Source organism: Plecotus auritus, assembly GCF_963455305.1.
Source record: "Plecotus auritus genome assembly, chromosome: 7".
Classification (NCBI taxonomy): Eukaryota; Metazoa; Chordata; class Mammalia; order Chiroptera; family Vespertilionidae; genus Plecotus; species Plecotus auritus.
This window is the reverse complement of record NC_137774.1, coordinates 116,424,925-116,446,889: the sequence shown is the minus strand read 5'-3', so window position 1 is coordinate 116,446,889 and position 21,965 is coordinate 116,424,925.

The window sequence follows — 21,965 nt, the reverse complement described above, 5'->3', positions numbered from 1 at the left end:
ACCAAAACCAGATAAAGACAACACAATGAAAGAGAATTACAGGCCAAAATCCCTCATGAACATAGATGCCAAAATCCTCAGCAAAATTCTAGCAAATCGGGTCCAGCAGTACATCAGAAAGATCATACACCATGACCAAGCAGGATTTATGCCACGGATGCAAGGATGGTACAATATCCGCAAATCAATAAACGTCATACATCACATAAACAAATTGAGGGGGGGAAAATCACATAGTCATATCAATTGATGCAGAAAAAGCATTTTATAAAATCCAACACCCTTTCTTGATAAAAAATGTCAGCAAGGTGGGAATAGAAGGATCATACCTCAACATAATAAAAACCATATATGATAAACCCACAGCCAACATCATACTCAATGGGCAAAAACTAAAACCATTTCCCCTAAGAACAGGAACAAGACAGGGATGCCCTCTCTCACCACTCCTGTTCGACATAGTACTGGAAGTACTAGCCATTGCTATCAGACCAGAAAAAGGAATAAAAGGCATCCAAATTGGAAAAGAAGAAGTAAAACTGTCCTTATTCGCAGATGACATGATACTGTAGATAGAAAACCCTAAAGACTACATCAAAAAATTATTAGACTTAATAAATGAATTCAGCAAGGTAGCAGGATACAAAATTAACGCCAAGAAATCTGTGGCATTTCTATACACCAATAGTGAACTTTAAAAAGCAATCCCATTTACCATCGTACCAAAAACATTAAGATACCTAGGAATAAACTTAACTAAAGAGGTAAAAGACCTATATGCAAAAAACTATAGGACACTAAAAAAAAAAAGATAGAGGAAGATATAAACAGATGGAAGAACATATCATGTTCATGGATTGGTAGAATCAACATCATCAAAATGTCCATTCTACCCAAAGCAATCTATAGATTCAATGCAATCCCCATTAAAATACCAACAGCATATTTCACAGACCTAGAACGAACTCTCCAAAAATTCATCTGGAATAAAAAAGACCCCGAATAGCTGCAGCAATCTTGAGAAAGAACAAAGTAGGTGGGATCTCAATACCAAATTTCAAGCTGTATTACAAAGCCACTGTTCTCAAAACAGCCTGGTACTGATCAAAAACAGACATATAGACCAATTGAATAGAATAGAGAACCCAGAAATCAACCCAAACCACTATGCCCAATTAATATTCGACAAAGGAGGCATGAACATACAATGGAGTCAAGACAGCCACTTTAATAATGGTGTTGGGAAAATCGGATAGATACATGCAAAAAAATGAAACTAGACCACCAACTTACACCATACACAGAAATAAACTCAAAATGGCTAAAGGCCTTAAACATAAGACAGGAAACCACAAAAATACTAGAGGAATCCTACAGGCAGCAAAATTCCAGAAATATGCTGAAGGAACTTCTTCACTGATACTGCTCCTAGGGCAATGAAAACTAAAGAGAAAATAAACAAATGGGACTACATCAAAATATAAAGCTTTTGCACAGCAAAGGAAACCATCAACAAAACAACAAGAAAGACCACTACATGGGAGAACATATTTGCCAATGTTATCACTGATAAGGGTTTAATCTCCAACATTTACAGGGAACTCATACAACTCAACAAAGGAAGATAAACAATCCAATCAAGAAATGGGCAACGGACCTAAATAGAAACTTTTTGAAAGAAGACAGAAGGAAGGCCAAGAGACATATGAAAACATGCTCAAAGTCACTAATTATCTGAGAGATTCAAATCAAAACGACCATGAGGTACCATCTCACACCTGTCAGAATGGCTATCATCAACAAATCAATAAATGACAAATGTTGGTGAGGATGCAGAGAAAAAGGAACCCTCGTGCACTGCTGCTGGGAATGCAGATTGGTGCAGCCACTTTGGAGAACAGTATGGAGTTTCCTCAAAAAACTAAAAATGGAACTCCCATTTGACCCAGTAATACCACTTCTAGGAATATATCCCAAGAAGCCAGAAACATCAATCAGAAAGGATATATGCACCCCTATGTTCATAGCAGCACCATTTACCATAGCTAAGATTTGGAAACAGCCTAAGTGCCCATCAGCAGATGAGTGGATTGAAAAACTGTGGTACATCTACACAATGGAATACTACACTGCGCTAAAAAAGAAGGAATTCCTACCATTTGCAACAACATGGATGGAACTGGGAGCATTATGCTAAGTGAAATAAACCAGTCAGAGAAAGATAAGTATCACATGACCTCACTCATTTGTGGAATATAATGAACAACATAAACTGATGAACAAAAACAGTTCCAGAGACAGAGAAACATCGATCAGACCATCAAACCTCGGAGAGAAGGTAGGGGAGGGTGGGGGTAAGGGGAAGAGATCAACCAAAGAACTTGTATGCATGCACATGGGCCTAACCAATAGACACAGACAACAGGGTGGTGAGGGCATGAGTGAGGGGGATGGGGGGTAATGGGGGAAGAAGGACACATATGTAACACCTTAATCAATAAAGAAATTTAAAAAAAACTAATTTGATTTCTTAATTGAAAATCAGTTATAAAATCCACATGTCAGCATTTGTCATTTTTGTGTCCCCCTGCCCCCCAAATCCACATTTATATGTTGAAGCCCTAACCCTCTGTGGGACTACATTTGGAGATGGGGCCTGTGAGGAGGTGATAGAGGTTAAATGAGGTCATAACTGTGGAGTCCTAACCCGATAGAGCTGGTGCCCTTATTCAAAGAAGAAGAGACACCAGAGTGTGTTTGTTCTCCCTCCCTCTCTCTCTCTCTCTCTCTCTCTCTCTCTCTCTCTCTCTCTCTCTCTCTCTCTCTCTCTCTCTGTCTCTCTCTCTCTCCCATATAAGGCAGCCTCTGAAAGCCAGGAAAAGAAGCCTCTCCAGAAAACTACCATGCCAGACCTTGCTCTGGGACTTCCAAACTCTAGAAGTGAGATAATAAATTTCTGTGTTTAAGTAATCCATCCAGGATATTTTGTTAAAGCAACCCAAACAGACTAATACATCATTAAAACAAAAAAAAAATAAATACATAAAAAATAAACCTGTTTTAAAGAAGCAATATTCAGATCTAATGTGTATGTATTTAGAGAAAGAACTACATGTAAAGCCATAAGAAATAAATGATTTGGTTTCAGTGTTCAAAGAGAGAAAAATATTTGCAAAATTCTGGTAGAACACTTTGCTTTGAATTTTCAGTAATGTTATGCTAATTTTAGAAAAATATCATCGAAAGAACAAGAAATTCCTCATAAATTTATGAAAGAAAACAATCAAAATAAGCAGTTAAAAAACAAAACTAATAATTTTACAGCAATAAAATTTACTTTTTTAATTTGAAGTTTGTCTAGAAGGCCCAATAGTCTTTGATCACCAGTAGGGGGCAGCAGCGCACACCAGTTCCCTCATTGAACTTGCAGGAGCTTGCCAGTTGAGCTAGAAAAGTGTCTAGGGGAGCAACATGAGGCATGGCAGTATCAGATAGGAAGAAAAATGAAACTCTTCAGTCAGTATCAGGAACTAGAAGGAGGAGATGATAGAAATACACAGGTCAAAATTTTATGCACACCAATGGAACTGAGGTTTCCATTGAGGTTGGAACTGAGAAAGTTTATGCTTCTAGAAATCAGTATGTCAGCAATTTCTTAATTCTCCTACCAAATTCACCAAAACAGTACAAAATGGTTGGCATTATCCTGCCCTGATTTCTCACAGTTAAATCTGAGTGCTTTCCCTCTTTCTTCTACTCATTGTATTTTAAGCATTTAGAATAGTTCAGTGGTCTACGATAAATGATAGGTTGACTGCTTCCCCCCCCCACCCCCCCCGCCGCCCCAGGAAAAGAGAAGATGAACTTTCAGTAGTGTATAACCACAGAAAAATTAGTTTGGTCCAAAAGTAGGCTAGCCCTTGCCTTTGAGAATATGCCCAGAGAGTTAGGCCCTATAAGAAATTAAGCTAGAACTAAAAGATCTCAAGCAATGAGAAAATGTAGAATTGTTTAATTCCTTGCTAGTCTCACTGACTGTATTAATATGGCACTCCTTTGTCATTACTATGCATTTCATAAATATAGGGAAAGTTTATAAATATTTTGCTGGTTCATCAAAAAGTTGTGAGATGCTAAATCAGTTTCCTCACTTAGCCACAAGATAAGAGCTTACAGCTTTCCTAAATTACCAAAGTAACTTTATAATGTTTCTGTTAGACATTTTAATGCTAAAACGATTATAAGAAGTCAGAAGGGAAAGAAGCCCAGAGCTTATTTTCTGATGAATATAAGTACAACTCCGACTTCCTTGCTATTTTTCCACTGAGCAAAGTCTATATATTGATCATAGAAGGATCAACTTCAACAATACAGAAAAAGGGGCAGGGAAGAGCAGGAGGAAAAGGAAGAGGAGTGGTAGAGGAGAAGGCAGAAGAAGAAAAGGCAAGGCAACAAGCTAATAAAACACCAGTGCATAGCACCACATCTGACAGCACCAGGATTGATGCTAAATTTTCAGGAATGAAAGCTTGTACATATTCTACCTTTTCTGGTCTCTATCTCAGTCTCAGAAACATGAGCAAACTCTTCTTTTGGGATTAAGGAAAAGATTTCCCTTCAAGACTTGATTTCAGCCTGCAGTGAATTTTTATGGCCAAGTGATTAACCCCTGAAAAATAAAATTTATAGTGGAAATACTGATAGATTCTTAATGGTAGCTGTGCCAGCAGGCATCTATAAATTAGCCTTAATAGTGTCAAATTGTGAAACTAACGTGATTGAAAACCTACTAATTTACACTAAGGGAATCTCTGCTTTAGTAATTTGGTATCTCCCCCATTGGAATGATTTTTTAGGCCGTTCTAAACACTAGTGTCTTATATTTGTGGGAATGAGAATTACAATACAATAAGACTTTGTGAACATCATAAACTTAGACTGCCTATTTATTTCTGAATGGCTCAAGTCTCTGTGATCCTTTTTCATTTAAGAAATTTACGTATATACAATCTTGAGTTCTCCAGCCATAAATTCTATAGCCCAAGGTCCTTCTCCTTTCCCTCCCATTTTTATGCATTTTATTCTTCTTTCTATTGGCTCATTGAACTTCTGAAGGGGATAACAATGTAATTTCATGAACAGTGACCAAAAAGACCAAAAAAGAAAAAAAATCCTTATCTTGGTTGGATAGGAAGACTCTCCACACTGTTAGTAAAATTACATCTGGATGCCAGACTTTCATTGGCTTGATCTCATTACATAACCTATTCCCTGCAACTGTCTTCTGTTACGGCCTGTTTTATGCGACCTGACAGCCTGTATACAGATGTAGCAGTAAACACATGCTGCCAATGCTTAAACAAAAATTTTCCCTATCATCATGTTTATCAGGATAAATGTGTTGCCAGATATATTCTTCTTCCTGAATTGATATTAGCAGAGCATGGCAAATGTCATCTCTGCTTCCTCAAGGGGCTCTTCTGAAGCCTTCATTTGGCATTTAAAAACACTGAACATGGTTGAATGGATCCAGATGCATTCTCTAACAGAAGCCATGGAAACATGGAGAACAGCTTCTTTCTACCAAGTATTATATTATTTCAGCGCTACTCAGACAAGGAGCAAGAAATTCCAAGTATTTTTTGTTCTGAACCAATTGTAGTATACAGCACAAGAAGGAAAATCAAATCAGTTACTAGAGAAATTTTTGAAATCCCATGATGCTTAAAAACTTTTGGGATGTGAGAAGCCATTTTCTACTTATGGTGTATTTTTCAAAAACAATTAGAGCAAAATCATGTAAACATTATAGATTGAGAAATATGATGCTGGTTCTGATTTTTCTGATTTCAGAGTTAAGTGTATTTCAAACACACAGCTCACATGGAAAATAGCAATAATACCAGGATGCAAGCAGTACATTTATTCAGCTCCATTACAAATATTATCCTAAACAGAACTTGCATGACTGAAATTTCCCCCGAGCCTTATAAGCCACTAAGAACAATGCAAGAATTTCAAGTAACCACGCAGCTTTCCATTTTCCATCACTGAGAGGCTTACCCTTTGCATGTAGACCTCTAGCTGTGGTTGACAGCTATAAGCCCATTGTATTTCAACCGCCATCTGGCAGCAGAGATTCAATCCATTGCTTCAATCACAGTGACCTGTCTTCTCTAGCTCTGGGAATTGCACTAAAGTGCATGATTTAAATGTTTTCACTGTCAAATTATTGTTGTTTACTTCATCAAGATAAATTTTTTAAAAACATGGAGAAAAATATTCCCTAGAGGGCATTATTTTTAGTCGGGAAGAAAAGTATTTGAAAATCAACAGCTGCTTTAGAGACCTCAAATTAGTTTTATTCATAATGCTAGGTTTTCTAAGTGTGAGGTAGCAGAATAATAATTACCAAATAAGCCAAATGCTTAATGTATGAAAGGCCCGCTTTCAAATATTTTGGTAGGAAAATGCAGTGTTTTAAATAATTAGAAGTTTATAAAACCTTTGCTTGCTTTGCTTCCACCCTTCCAAGATCATTTCTCATTTATCTTGCAGCACATTTGTTGGGCGATTGTGCTGTACCAGGCACTGTGCAAGGCAGTGGCATAAAAAGATAAATAAGACATAGTCCTTGCCTTTTAGACACTAGTTGAAGTAACAGAGCAGTGTTTGATTTATGACATACTGTAAGTTACTACTTCTTTGCCACAAAAAAACAAACAAAACATACACACACCCCCAAATGACAGTGGGGAACTGGGAAAATCATGGCTGCCAGCTTTGCAAAATCATGCCCAGTTTCTGGTGTTTTCCTGCACAGCACTGCACACATATCAGAGGATGTCCATAGTAATTCTCATCCTTTTATTTAGCAGATGCACCTAAAGGATGTGATGCAACTATCAGCAATTGTATGTAATTCACTTTGGCAGTAACATTCAATGGGGGAGAGAGGGACAGTGGGAGAGTGTCCACAAAACTCTGTTTGAAAAGGCCCAGAGCTGATCTTGATGGTGTCCTTTATGCCCCTTGAGAATCCCTGCTCCACCATGCAGAACTGAACTGTGCAAGGGGAATGGGTTTTCATGTGTGCCCCTAGTGTAATTAAGAAAAACAACCCAGAAGCTAACTCTGAGCTTTATGCACTGTGAGCTTTATGTATAAATCCGCCCACTTCACCCTCTCCACTCCAGGGAATACAAACTTTCTGTTTATGAAGAGCAGATGCTCTTTCTTATCTCCTTACATTACTCTCCTAAGTTCTTTGGCTCCAATATTTTTCTTGTCTTTGCTGCAAACAATATAGACAATTTTTCAGATTTGGGATTTGGGGATTCTTATTCTACTTCTGGGAGAATTCCAACAGAATATCTGGTAGAGCCCTGGACCCCTGTTTACACAAGTCTGTGTCTGAGTGAGTTTCATTCTCCAGGGCTAGTCAGAGAATGAAACTCACTCAGACACAGCTATAAAATGGAAGTTTGACTGAATCAGATTAAACATACAGAAGAAAGATTGAAAAAAGAATAGAAGGGCAGAAGCTATCATAAGTTACTGCACTTGGTTATTAAATTCTGATATCCCCATTGGATTATAGGAACAAAAGTCAAGGAAAGACAAGAAAGGAAGAAACAAAAATTAAAAGCTTCTGCAAAGGATATTGGTTGATAAAAGGGTATCCGGGTGATAAATCTAGTCCCTGTCTCCTCTACATTCTCCATAATGGAGCTTGAGGGAGATGTGACCATTTCACTCCTTAACCCGTCTATAGCTCCTATCATCTACATAAGGCTAGCCAATTACTCAGACTTCCAATGCTGAAGTGTGAGAGAATCCATGCCCTGAACCCTACCTGCCTGCCCGTCACAGCTCTGCCCCACATTCATTTAAGTTTGGCAAAGCCCAAATGCTAGAAATTCTGTGCACCAATCTTTAGCCTCTCATTCCCAGTGGTAGGTTTTAGCTCAAGGATCCCTGGTTGGGGGCCAATGAATCTGACACAAAGATTCTGTAGTAGTCTCTACTGCAAAATGGGAAAAATGGAAGGATTAAAAAATCTTAAGGAGGCCACTTTAGGCTGTTTTCATTGCTCACAGACTTATGTCCACGGATATAGACTTCTTTCTACTAACTTTGAGATGCCCCATACTTTCCCACGTTATCTTTAGCTTAACTAATGACTCGAGGCCCTGGACGGGTACCTCAGTTGGTTAGACTGTCATCCCAATATGCCAAGGTTGCGGGTTTGATACAATGAATGCGTAAATAAGTGGGACAAAATCAATGTGTGTGTGTGTGTGTGTGTGTGTGTGTGTGTGTGTCTTCCCCTCTCTAAAATAAAATAAAAAAGAACTATTGACTTGAAACAGTACACACCTCCCACAATTCAACATTCATTTCATTATGCTCCAATTTGTGGTTTAAAATTTGTTCTAAACAAGGCTTTCTTGATCACATGTAACACATTTCAACAAAGCTAAATAATCCTGTTGTACCTAACAGGATTTCCTCTGTTAGGTACAATGAAGCCCATTTCTTCTCACCATGAGTTCGTTTACCCTTTTTCTCCCACTCCAGCCCAGACTCAGTCTGCACCTGCTACAGTACCGCCATCCACGAGGGACCAGTGACTCACTCTTTCGCACTTGTCTGTGCACTATGAATTCTGAGAAAAATCTCCATTTATCTATTTATCCCATTGGACAAATGGAGCTCATATACCACTAGAAGTTGCTGCTAACTTCTATTTATATGGTCTCCGTTAGATATTTCAAAACGGAATAGACTGGAGAGAAACTATTCAACCTCTGCAGGTCAGGTCATGGTGCTTGCCTAGGGAGCAGCGCTGGGACCATGATGAAGCCACTGATTCAAAATATATTACTTTTCCTATGGCTCTCATGTAAAGGCTTAACTAGCCAGCAAGAACTGTGTCACAGGCTGCCCCAGCCATGATTGCGACAGGCCAGGCAGTAGGAAAGGAGTGCCCACCACGTGGTGACTCTGGTTGCAGGGCAACTTTACAATCTTGAAATCACAGTAAGTGGGGTTGTTCCAGTTTTATTAAGCATATGTGACTTTGCTCTGACCCAAAGGACAGATGGGCAGGAATGTAAGGAACAATGTAGCCATTTAGTAAGTGAAATGGTATCAAAACATGGTAGAATTTTGCTGTGAAAGACTTTTAAATGAAGTACTTCTTAGAATACCACAAAAATAAAGCCCCCAATTTTAAAAAATCGGTTCAAAAATATATAGCAGTCTGTAAATGAAAGAAATAGCAAGCAGATGTTTCTCTTATTTCCAAATATATTTAGAATTCTGAGGGAAAACCACAAAGGGTGTTTTATTATGCACCTGTTGTGGTCAACATCTGGCACCAGCTCTCACCAGTCCATCAATCCCAGGACAGTCTGTCTTCTTCCAGCTGACAGAGACTGTAAATAACCCACAGTGCAGAGCACAGATTTTCTGTTTCCTTTATCTTTCTTCTTTCTTTTTCTTTCCTTGCTTTTCTGTTTTTGGTTTTGTTTGTTTTTATAGCAAGGAGGAAGCAGCACAGAAAATGTCTATTTGTACCATCTATAAACTATATAGTAAATGTGCCTCCTAATGAAGGAATTACAAATGCAGTTAAAGGCAGTAGGATGAGAGAATTTAAAATATTTTTATTTTTATTTTTTAAAATATATTTTATTGATTTTCACAGACAGAAGGGAGAGGGATAGAGAGTTAGAAACATCGATGAGAGAGAAACATAGATCAGCTGCCTCCTGCACACCCCCTACTGGGGATGTGCCTGCAACCAAGGTACATGCCCTTGACTGGAATCGAACCTGGGATCCTTCAGTCTGCAGGCTGACGCTCTATCCACTGAGCCAAACCAGATAGAGCTTAAAATATTTTTAAAGAGAAAATTAGTATCTGGCATCTGCCAATCTTCTATTCATTTATTCATTTAACAAGTATGTTTCAAAAATTACTAGTACATAGTACATAGACATAGCCCAGTGTGTTAGGGACTATGGCTACACAAATTAAAAATACACAGACAGTGCTTGCTCTCATGCACAACAGGGCATGCAATCAAATAGCTAATATAAAAATGGGCAAGTGAGGGGTCAAGACCTGCTTCAGATCTTATCTATGAGACTTTCATTTATGTAAACTGGAAGGAACATTTTCAGGATGGCAGCAGGGGAAATAGGAAAAAAACTTTCTATCAATTATTCCATGAAAATAGAGATAAATAAAATTCCATTATAAAGAACATAGTTTATCATCCAAGTTATGTTGTTATTTTTAGACTATGGATAAGGGGGTCATTGACTAAAGATTGGAACTCTGTTTTTGGAAAAGAAAAAAATATTTTGTTATCACACATCTTATACTGGACTTCTTTATACAACAGTTTTTTTTATATGTACCACCACTTTTTTTATTTTAAGTACTAGAGGCCCACTGCACGAAATTTGCGTGGGAGGGGGGTGTTCCCCTCAGCCCAGCCTGCACCCTCTTCAATCTGGGACTCCTTGGGGGATGTCCGACTGCCGGTTTAGGCCCTATCCTTGGGATTGGGCCTAAACTGGCAGTCGGACATCCCCCACACAATCCTGGACTGCTGGCTCCTAATCACTCACCTGCCTGCCTGCCTGGTCACCCTTAACTGCCTTCCCTTGCTGGCCTGATCACCCCTCACTGCCTCTGCGTGCCGGACTGATTGCCCCTAACTGCCCCCCCCCCCCGCCGGCCTGGTCACCCCTAACTGTCCCCTGCTGCTGGCCAGGTGGCCCCCAACTGCCCCCTCCTTGCTGGCCTGGTCACTCCTAACTGCCCCCCCAGCCAGCCTGGTCACCCCCAACTGCCCCCCTGCCAGCCTAGTCACCCCTCACTTCCCCCCCTGCCAGCCTAATCGCCCCCAACTGACCCCCTGCTGGCCTGGTCACCCCCAATGCATCCCTCATGCCAGCCTGGTCACCCCTAACTGCCCCCCTGCTGGCCTGGTCACCTCTTACTGGCCCCCCTGCTGGCCTGGTTGCCCCCAACTGCCCCCCCTGCCGGCCTGGTCGCCCTTCACAGCTTCCCTGCTGGCTTGGTTGCCCTATGCAGCCTGCTGTTCAGTCGTTTGGTCATCCCTCACTAACCCCCCTGCTGGCCTGGTGAGGCTGTGAGCCATCTTGTGAGGGTGTGAGGGTTAATTCGCATATTATCTCTTTATTATATAGGATGGATAATGTTACATGCAATAAACACCAATTATTCAAGAAAAATGATCTTACATATAATATTATTACATGCAATAAACATTAATATTTCAAGAATAAAAGGATTTTAAGTATAATATTACCAAAACTGTACTAATATAGTATGATATCACAAAAGTTGTAGGAAATATTAAAAATCTGCAAATAACAGGATTACTTCTATTATATTCTAGAATATATTTCCCCTCTGGCTCTATTTTTGTTCATCAGTTTATTTTGTTCATTATATTCCACAAATGAGTGAGATCATATGATATTTATCTTTCTCTGACTTGCTTATTTCGCTTAGCATGATGCTTTTAAAGTCTATTTTGTCTGATATGAGTATTGCTACTCCAACTTTTTATTTTATTTTCTTTTTGCCATGGAAAATTTTTTTCCATCCCTTCACTTTCATCCTGTGTGTGTCTTTTGTTTTGAGGTGGGTCTCTTGTAGACAGCATATAGTTGGGTCATGTTTTTTTTATCCATTCAGCCACCCTACACCTTTTGATTGGAACATTTAATCCATTTACATTTAGGGTTATTATTGAGAGGTACTTATTAATAGCCATTTTAATTCTGTATGGCTAAGTTTCTCTGTCTGTTTCTTCTTCTCAGCAATCCCTTGATTGTTTAAAATTTTATTGAAAATGTCAAGAAAGTAAAGAGACTAGACTTGCATTAATCAATCATTCTCCCACTTGGGAGAATTTAATTGTACACAAACACACACACACACACACACACACACACACACACACACACATACCATTTCTAGATCGAAGTTCAGGATGTGTATTAGGACTCTTTATTTCAAGTGAATAAACTCATTTTTGCATTAACTTGGCAGAAACAGAGACATCATAACAAAGGAAAGGGCAAGGGCAGCTAGAACATAGAACACATATTTTTGGGACTCCTTTGCTCTCTCTTCTGATCTCTGTTTGGTTTGTTTTCTCCTGTAGGTTAGCCACTGCTTAATTTCTTCTAGGACATTAAGGTCTTTCCATACTGAGACTTAATTTTGGCAGCAAGTTCTGGGTTCAGATCATCCCAGATTCACCATTTTTTAAAAAAAAGAAAATTTCTTTTCACAATTCTTGGTTCTTTCTCATACCGATCTTAGTATGAAACCTCTCTAAGATGGACAATTGAAGTATTGGTCTCACAGTCATAACTAAAGCCAGAGAGGCAATGTCAGGTAGGAAGAAAGAAAGCTCCAATTCAGACTATGGAGTGATAGTTGGAATGGAAGCATGGGAAAGAAGAATAAAAGGATTTTAAGTATAATATTACCAAAACTGTACTAATATAGTATGATATCACAAAAGTTGATTGGAACATTTAATCCATTTACATTTAGGGTTATTATTGAGAGGTACTCCAAAGAGAGGTATGCTAAACCTCCAAAGAGAGCTGGTCCTCCAAAGAGAGGTATGCTAAACAGACAAGTACCATCTGTACCGGTTAATAATGCGGATTTTATAATCAAAGAAAACACGATAATTTCAAGAGAAACATCAAAAGTGCTTTATTCAAAGTAACGTCCATCGCTAGCGACACATTTTCCCCATCTTTCAGGTAATTTGTGGATACCATCCCAATAGAACTTTTCTTGTTTTGAGGCAAACCATTCAGAAACCCAATTTTCCACTTCTTTGTATGTTTTGAAGTGCTGCTCAGAAAGTGCGTGTGCCATCCATCAGAACAAGTGGTAATGTGAAGGAGCAAGGTCTGGTGAATACGGTGGGTGGGTTAATACTTCCCAGGCAAGATCTTTTAACATGTCTTTAACTGGTTTTGAAGTGTGTGATGGTGCGTCGTCATGAAGCAAAATTACTTTGCCGTATCTTCTGGCACATTCTGGTCGTTTCACCATCAAAGCACAGTTCAAATTGATTATTTGTTGTCAGTAGCAATCAGTATTAACGGTTTCACCTGGTGTTAGAAGCTCATAATACACCACACCTTCCTGATCCCACCAAACGCAGAGCATTGCCTTCTTTCTGAAGCGATTTGGCTTTGCAGTGGATGTTGATGGTTGACCTGGATCAACCCATGATTTTGTGATTTTGGGATTCTCAAAATAAATCCACTCTTCATCGCCAGTCAAAATTCGATGCAAAAAAGAATTTCTTTCGTGTCATTGAAGCAACATTTTACTGATGTCTTTTTGGTTTCCCATTTGTCTTTCATTCAGTTGATGTGGCACCCATTTTCCTTCCTTTAAAATCTTTCCCATTTCTTGTAAATGATTGGAAATTGTTTGCTGAGCAATGTTTAATCTTTCTGCAAGTTGTTTTTGAGTTTAACATGCATCTTCATCCAATAATGCTTGTATTTGTTGGTCTTCTAACTTTTTCGGTTGACCTGGATGTTCTTTGTCTTTCACATCGAAATCATCACTTTTAAAGCATTTAAACCAGCGTTCACAAATATCTTGAGATGGAGCATATTCACCATAAGCTTCCTAAAGTATATGATAACTTTCAGCAGCACTTTTCTTCAAAATAAAGTAATGAATTAAAACTTCCCACAAATGCTCTTTTTTTGGCACGAAATTTGACATTTTTAAGCATAAAAATATCTATGATGTTAATACCTTCAGAAAATTTGACATATTAAGTTTTGAAGCTTGCTGTCAATACAACAAAATAGGATACATAACAAATCGAATATATATCAACATATGTGTAACTCCATATATATTGAAAAAAATCCGCATTATTAACCAGTACACCCAGTAATAACCTCACATGTGGTTTAGCTATCTTAAAATATTCTATGCTATTGTGATTGTTTTTATCAGAGTTTTATAGTTTCTGTGTAGAGTATATGTTCCCTGTGATTGTAAGGAGTTCTCATTTTCTTTTGTTTAGCTGTTTTAGTACAGAGTACACTACTTGTGATTGGAAATAATGGAACCTCATCTGGAGTTATCTGACTTTTTGTATTTTATACATTTCATTTATACTTATTTAACTTCAGTAACAATATTAAAATAGTTCTCAAGTACTTAGCTATTGCAGTGATCATTGTGTAATCACTCAAAAATATGTGCTTATAATGCCGGTAAGTAAAAGCAACATATTAGAGATTTAGCCATTTCTATTACAGCCTGTATCTTTAAATATTTACAATGAACCTATATATTTTTTAAAACTGCTTCTAATACATTTAGACAGACCTCTTCTTATAATGCAATTTCTTTCTATATTGATACAATCAAAATGCCTTGCTCAAACTGCACTGACTACCATGACTTATGGGAAGAAAAATGTACTTACAGATAATTTTAGCTTTCTAAATGGCAACTTCTGTTTAAGTTAATATTGGAATTGACTCAAACGAGTGAAAATCAGTTCCATTATTTTCCTTTTCTATAATGCCCTTCACTCTCATTTTTTTTCATGCCATGAGCTATTCATTCTCTATTTTCTTCACTTTTATTCCAAGTGGATTCATCTACATTGCTTCTAATTTCCCAGATTTGCTATTTTTCATTTCTTAGGGTCTATTTAGATTTCTAATTTTAGACCCTGTAACATAAAATCCTAGAAGGAGCCAGGCAGCTGAATGTAATTAAGATTGATTGGCCAACTCAACAATAAAAACAAGTCAGATAAAGAGCTAGTTGTTGTTCCAAGCAAGTAAGAGAGTCAAATTACCTAGTGGTTGGAATGAAACCCTTGGATTTTGAAAGACTGAAGACTGGTGATATAACAAACTTGAAGTGGGGTGTCAACATCTATTAAGATGTACTACAATGTGCTCTCTTTTGGCCCAAGATATAACATGCCTGCTAGGAAAATCTGGGGAAATGTGTTCAACTAAAAACAATGAACTGACAGTAGATGAATAATCGGGTGACATAAGCATACGCCTAATCTAGAAATCACTGTCTAGCACATGTGGCACTCACTGATAATCTTCTTGATCCAGGATAATTCTGTTGGCTCCCTGGAATAGGTAATGCCAGAACAAGCCTAAAGAGTTTGTTCCACACCCAAGAGATTACTACTACCTTCTAAAGCATTGGGCTAGGTACTAGAAATATAAAATTGAAACCGTAAACCTAAACTCAAGAAATTTGATTTGGGAGATAGAACAGATATTTAATTGACACATAATAAACTCTCACAGATTATGATATAGGAGTTCTAACAGCCTGGTAAATTATTCTTCTCCTGGAATTAGAGGAGAAAGGAGAAAGGTGAAAGGGCATCCTGGGCTCACACTAGCAGGTGAATTATTTCAAACAACTCATATCCCATTTCTCTTCTGAAGCTTCTGATAAAACCTCAAAGAGAGTGTGTTGTTTTAAAGCTTGAAAAGCTTCTTGGGTGATTCTAATATTAGCCCTTAAGTTGAGAACTACTCACCATAGTGATAGCACATTGAATTATAGAATACTCTTTTGGGACCTGTGTTCCCCATTTCAGAATTTAAAATTAGTGTACAGTTACAAGCCACTGTGAGGTTATAAATATAGAAAAACTGGGAAGAGAATAGGCAAAGAAAATGGGTTGAGTAAAGCTTTCAATTATATAAGAAAATGTAGCTAGACAGCTACATAGATAGATAATTAGTCCCCTTGGGCTTCCATAATAAGATACTATAGACTGGGTGACTTAAACAGTTATTTTCTCACAGTTCTGGAGGCTAGAAATCCAAGATCAAGGTGCCTTCATGGCTGGTTTCTGATGAGAGCTCTCCTCCTGGCTTACATACAGCTGCCTTCTCATTGTGTCCTCATGTGGCATGTTATCTATATGTGTATTGAGAGAGAGATCTCTGGTGTCTCTTCTTCTTCTTATAAGGATGCCAGTCTTTCAGATTAGAGCCCCACCCTTATGACCTCATTTTACCTTAATTACACCTCCCCTCCAAGTCCCTATATCCTAACAGTCATAACGGGAGTTAGAACCTCAACATATGAATTTTGAGGGGACACAATTCAGCACATAGAAATATATATCTATAAATGTCTACACATTTATATCTATCTATAGCTATATAAATATAAATCTATCTATCTACCCATCTAGTAAACTGCTGGCTATAGGTAGCCAGTAGGGGGAAAAATGCTTTGAATTAATTGTTGTAGCTTTTTTGATAGGCAGTAAGCTTATCACTTTGAGAGGGAATTTATTTCACTTTGACTGCATTTAATTAACATGGACCCCAAATAAATAAATCTCTTGTGTGTTTATCCAAGTTTTCATTTGGGAAAAAGAGCTCTGACTGTGAATGGCTGCCTAGTTACTATATATGGCCTGGGTGCATCTCAGAAGGGAGAGTCAAGCAAAACTCTCATCTGTCTCAGAGCTCTTACCAATTCTGGACAAGTGTCTGGTGCCTAATCAATGGAAGCAGTAATTCTTGGTAGCAGTAAATGTGCCTCCTTCACCTTCCTCTAGCACAAAATGATAATTTCAGTGACCTCTGTCCTACTCACCAAACCCTTTTCCTAATTGCTGTGCTGTAGGATTATATAGTTCATCACCCTTTTTTTCCCAATTTGGTCTTAGCTCTCACTTTAATTAGCACTGTTTTTACTGGATTGAACTGAACTTGCCACCTTTAAGCTCTCACTTTAAATTGATCTAAGTTCTTGTGCATTGTATCCACTATTCCACGTTATTTCTTCCAATTAAATCTTACAAACTGAATATCATCTGCATACTAGAAGGAAGAATTTTAGTGCTTCCCTCTTCCTCCTTCTTCTTGTGGATAACAGTGCTTCTAAAAATGTGTTCATGATAAACTTTCACTTGAAAGGAATTTAGAGAATTTTCAAGTTGGAATGCACAAGGAATGTAGAGTGTAAACTTCATTTTACAGATGAGGAAAGTAGTCTATAGAGATTCCATGGCTGCTTAGAATTACTTAGTTAATTAATGTCAAAGAAAAAACTAGAACACAGGGAACCTAATTCCAAATAAAAACAAAGCTGTACTACAATGAAGATAATACTGAAATGTCTTAAGAGACAATTACTCATTTCTTGGATTAAAAATCTAGAGGCCAATATTCTGCCCAATATTAATAGAGTAACAAAAAAAATGAAAGAAATAGTCTTCTCAGCTACATTAAAGTGATATACTAATTCACAGTACAAATATTATGGATCAATGATAGTCACAAATGGAATTTTGTGGTATGATCATTTTTGGTATGTATCTCTCAAGAACAGAGCTGATAGGCACAATCCTTATATTTTTTAAAAATAAGATGCTCTGCCAAACATGTTCAGAAAAAAAAATAATGTAGAAAATGCCAAAAGATGATATCCTGGACAAATAAATGTTTCTAGAAATTGAAATTTCAGTGGATTTAAGACTCCAGTTATGTGATCTAATCATTATGACAAAAATGATGATGATGATGATGATGACGATGACATCATTTAACATTAACATGGTATAATATACTAGATACCATTTCAAGCATTTTACATTTGTTTGCCACTCAGAAAAGCCATATAAAATGAGGGTATCATTAATATCCTATTTTTACATCTTTCAAAAGAGGCTTGGGGATTTTACAAGATTAATGGAAAAGAGAAAGGCTAAGAGGAGTAGCCTTGGAGAGGAACCCTTTCTTTGGTATATGTATGAGTAGGGACTATTATCTACTCAGGAAGAAAAGCCACCTCCAACAAGCTTAATCAAATGGAAATTTGTCTTGTATAAACTGAAATCGAGATCCTAGGACTCATATGGTGCCCTCAGCATTTCATCTCTCTCCATTTTTTGGGTCTGCTTTCTTCTGTGATGGTTTCATTCAGGTCAACTCTTCCAGGGGAACTAGAGAGAATCAACCACAGCTCCAGGCTTAGTTCCTATTACTTTAGCATTCCCATCAAAAAGATAACTTTTCTATTCCAATCATCAAAGTCATATTACCATGTTAGAATTTCATTGGACCCTTGCCCATCAAATTATGCCCAAGACTTTCATTGTAGCCAGGGAGCTAGAATATGATTCTAGGTCATGTGCTTATTCCCAATGCTAATCATCCTCCTAGAAAAACCAGTTTCCATTAGCAGATGAAGGGAGAATGATACTGGGAAGGAAAAAGTCAAAGTTGTTCACCCCAGCATAGAAACAGGTACACAAATGAGCATAGGGAGATAGAAATCATAAAATATTGATGAAGGGAACTCAGGTAAGAAAGTTAGCTTAGGAAATGCAGAAAGCATATTGGAGGGAAAAGAGAAAATCAGAATAGGGTATAAAAGGTGTTCTTGTCATTATGCAAGAAAATCACAGCAGGGTTTAGGAGAAATGTTAGGACTTTTATTCTGCATTGGGCTTTTCCCTAATCCTGGGGCTCTATGGACATTAACAGACTACATTCTATTGGGTTCTGCATTAAATAAGCTAATAGAATGTAGTGTTAGCTCCCAAATTCAACCCTATGCAACAACCACGTTATCTGTGAAACACTGTGTTAGGCACTGTGTTTGACTGATTTAAAAAACATCCATAGTCCAACTGGGGTGCTCAGTGGTTGAGCATCTATCTATGAACCAGGAAGGCACATGCCTGGGTTGTGGGCTTGATCCCCACTGGAAGACATGCAGGAGGCCGCCAATCAATGATTCTCTTTCAGCATTCATGTTTCTATCTCTCTCTCCCTCTCTCTTCCTCTCTGAAATCAATAAAAATATATTTTTAAAAAAGAAATAAAAAAACATTCATAACCAACTACCACTCAAAATAGAGAATGGTAAGCACTATAAAAATACTGATAAAGTTATTGGAGGGGAGGGGATCTATAGAAGTTATTAAAGAGGGATAGGAAGTTATTAAAGAGTGTGGGGAAGCACGGGACTTGGTTACAAAGTCTGTAAGGAGCATTCTCCAAAAGGTCGGAGGCCTTGCCAAAGGCGGCAGACCCTGCCTTGACTTTTCCAAACAAGTCTGGGCCCCTGGGTGTTTTGTTGGAATCTTTATGTTTATTCTTTAGATGTCCTCGCTTAAAGGACACTGTAGACGCATGTGTCTTCTCAAGGGTGCTTACCCTGCTGATAGTGTCTAATAGTTAATTTTAGTTCAAGCTGTTGTTACAATAAAAGCCTAAAGAGGCAGGCAAATGGGACTGTCTGGTTCCTTTAGCCAGGCAGAACCTTAGCCCATCTCTTTCATAGAAACGTGTGTCAGAGTAATCATTCATCCATTGCTCATGGTCTGCTGGTCAGCCCTGGCAAAAGAGAAAGAAGCAACACCTGAACTACACCTTGAAAGATGGGAAGCACCTTGACATGAGAAATCATGGGGACAATTGTTTACAGTAAGCGAAGGAAGGCAAAGAGGGTAAAAGTAGTTACTAGTGGCTTGAGACTAGAATGTCTGAAGGAATTATAAAAGGAGATGAGGTTGTAAATGTAGTTGGTAAATAAAGTGTGTATGCCACAGAGGGGGGTTAAAATTCTTCAGTCAAAGGGGGGCAACTGAAGAAATCTTAAAGCATAAAGTTGCATTGTAGGAAGCATGTCTGGTAGTAGTTGTGAAAGATAGATTGGAGGAAACAAGCCAGAGGCAAGGAATTTGACTGGGAGTTTATGGAAAAATTCTGAGTGTAATATTAGTGGAAATGAAGGAAGTAATAAAGGAAAAAGATGAGAAATTAAAGCAAGAAATGTTTTGGAGCAGAATCCATTGGACTTGTCATAATTGCGTATGAAAATTGAAAGAGAAGGAGATAAAAAGCATTTTTAAAACTAGGAACTTACAAGAATGGTGATAACATTATGAAGCTAGATAACACAGAAGGGGAGCAGGTTTGTATTTGTGTATCTGCTTTGTGTGTTTAAGTGGATGGGGTGGAAGCTTGGACAATGGGTAAAGAATGACCTCATAATGAAAGAAAATAAATCCATCATGGAAAATTATTATTGTATGATGAAGTTAAAATGACAATCTCCTACAAGGTGTGAATGTTAAGATACAATTTAAAATATATTTAGACTCTTAAAAATGTTATTTTTGTTTTCTAATCACAAACTCTGAATCAGACATAAAATAAAAGTAAAAAAAAAAAGATATCAACAATATCTACCTTTATTTCCCTGACTGTATCTTACAAATAATTCTTCTTAATACTGAACCCTTGCCAACTAGAACTGTTACTTTTTTGCATTAAATAATCCTAAACTTTTAAAAACCAATTATATAATCTGTACAAGGTTCATTTTCTGTTATTTCTAGAAAACCCATTTTTAACTTGTACCCTGTCCACCTTCTTTTCTCTAAAGACATTGGAAGAGTAAATATTTAGTGAATATGCCCTTATCCTCTGACACAAGCTCTCTAGTCTGATATTAAAACACATTGCAATTTCTTTCATCTTAAGACTAGCCAGGGGGAGCAGAAAAAGATGGAGGTGATTGTTTGAAACATCAAACATCACTTTTTTGAAAAAATGTCAAAGCACTTGTTTTGAGTGAGATTCTGGCTGGACATGGACGGAAAGCAAATGACCTTCCAACAGCATTCTTAAAGGATGGTTTAGTGGTTATAAGGCCATGGCAAGTCTTTTTTTTTTTTTTTTTTTTTCAGCCTCTATGTTATCAAATCAGGAACATTCCCTGAAGAATGCGTATCAGATTTAACATGATAAACAGCATGCACGAGGATGAAAATTCATGAGGGATCCTGCAATGACTCTAGGTTAACTATCAAAGCTAGAAATGCTCTTTAAAACTGTAACTTTCTTCTCCCAATTCAAAACGTTTAGGATATTAACAGAAGACTCAGTGAATGAAACTATAGCAATAACAAAGACAAATCACCAACAAAGGAACAAAAAGAGCTGGACTAGGGGAGAAGACAGGATGAAGGGTCAAATAAAGATGAACACTGCCCTTAAATATTCTAATAAAAGATTCCCTGTCCAGGAGTGGTCATGAGCATGGCAATTAAGAATTCGGGAATGATCTGCTGGCATTCTCATCCGGATGTCTATACTCCAGAAGGGCTTATTACAAGCACTTCTGTTACCTGTGTCTTACTTAATAACCTACACTTTGCAAATTAGCATACTAAATATCAGAAAAGGGCTGTTAGTGATAAAAATAGCAGCCAGTTGACAAGTGTGATGAATGTTAAAACTGGCTTCTCACTGGTGAAATTAAAGGCATTGAAGTTATGTGGATTAGCTAAAATTATTTTATAGACAATTCCTATTCCAGCATACATAGAGAACAGGAATCTAGCAAGGTCAGAGCCAGTATTCCTTGGAATTTTGCCACAGGCTAAATTCCTAAACAAGACAGTTGCTAGCTATGGAATCTAGAATTCTGGTTTCTTACAACCAGCTATAAAGATGGCAGAATCTTGAGTCAGGAATCCCGGTGACTGCCTACATACTTGATGTGCCCTGAGGTGCTAAAAGGTGGGGAACTGGGACTTCCTGAAGCCTAGACAACAGATTATGTGAACTCTTTTTATTGACTTGCTTACTAATAAATGTTTAATACAGAAAATTAAGAGTGTCGGTGTACTCAGATTATTTTGCAACACCACCCAAACTTGGGGCTGCTTGCTTTGAGAATAATACATTTTATTTATTGTTTAAGCCACCTGATTCAGAATTTCTAATTACTTGCTGCCTACAACATCCTAACTTATGTATCACAATACCACCACCAGTTCACCAGTTTTCTCTCTGATTTTGGTTGTGGTTGTGGTAGGAGACAAAGCAATGGGA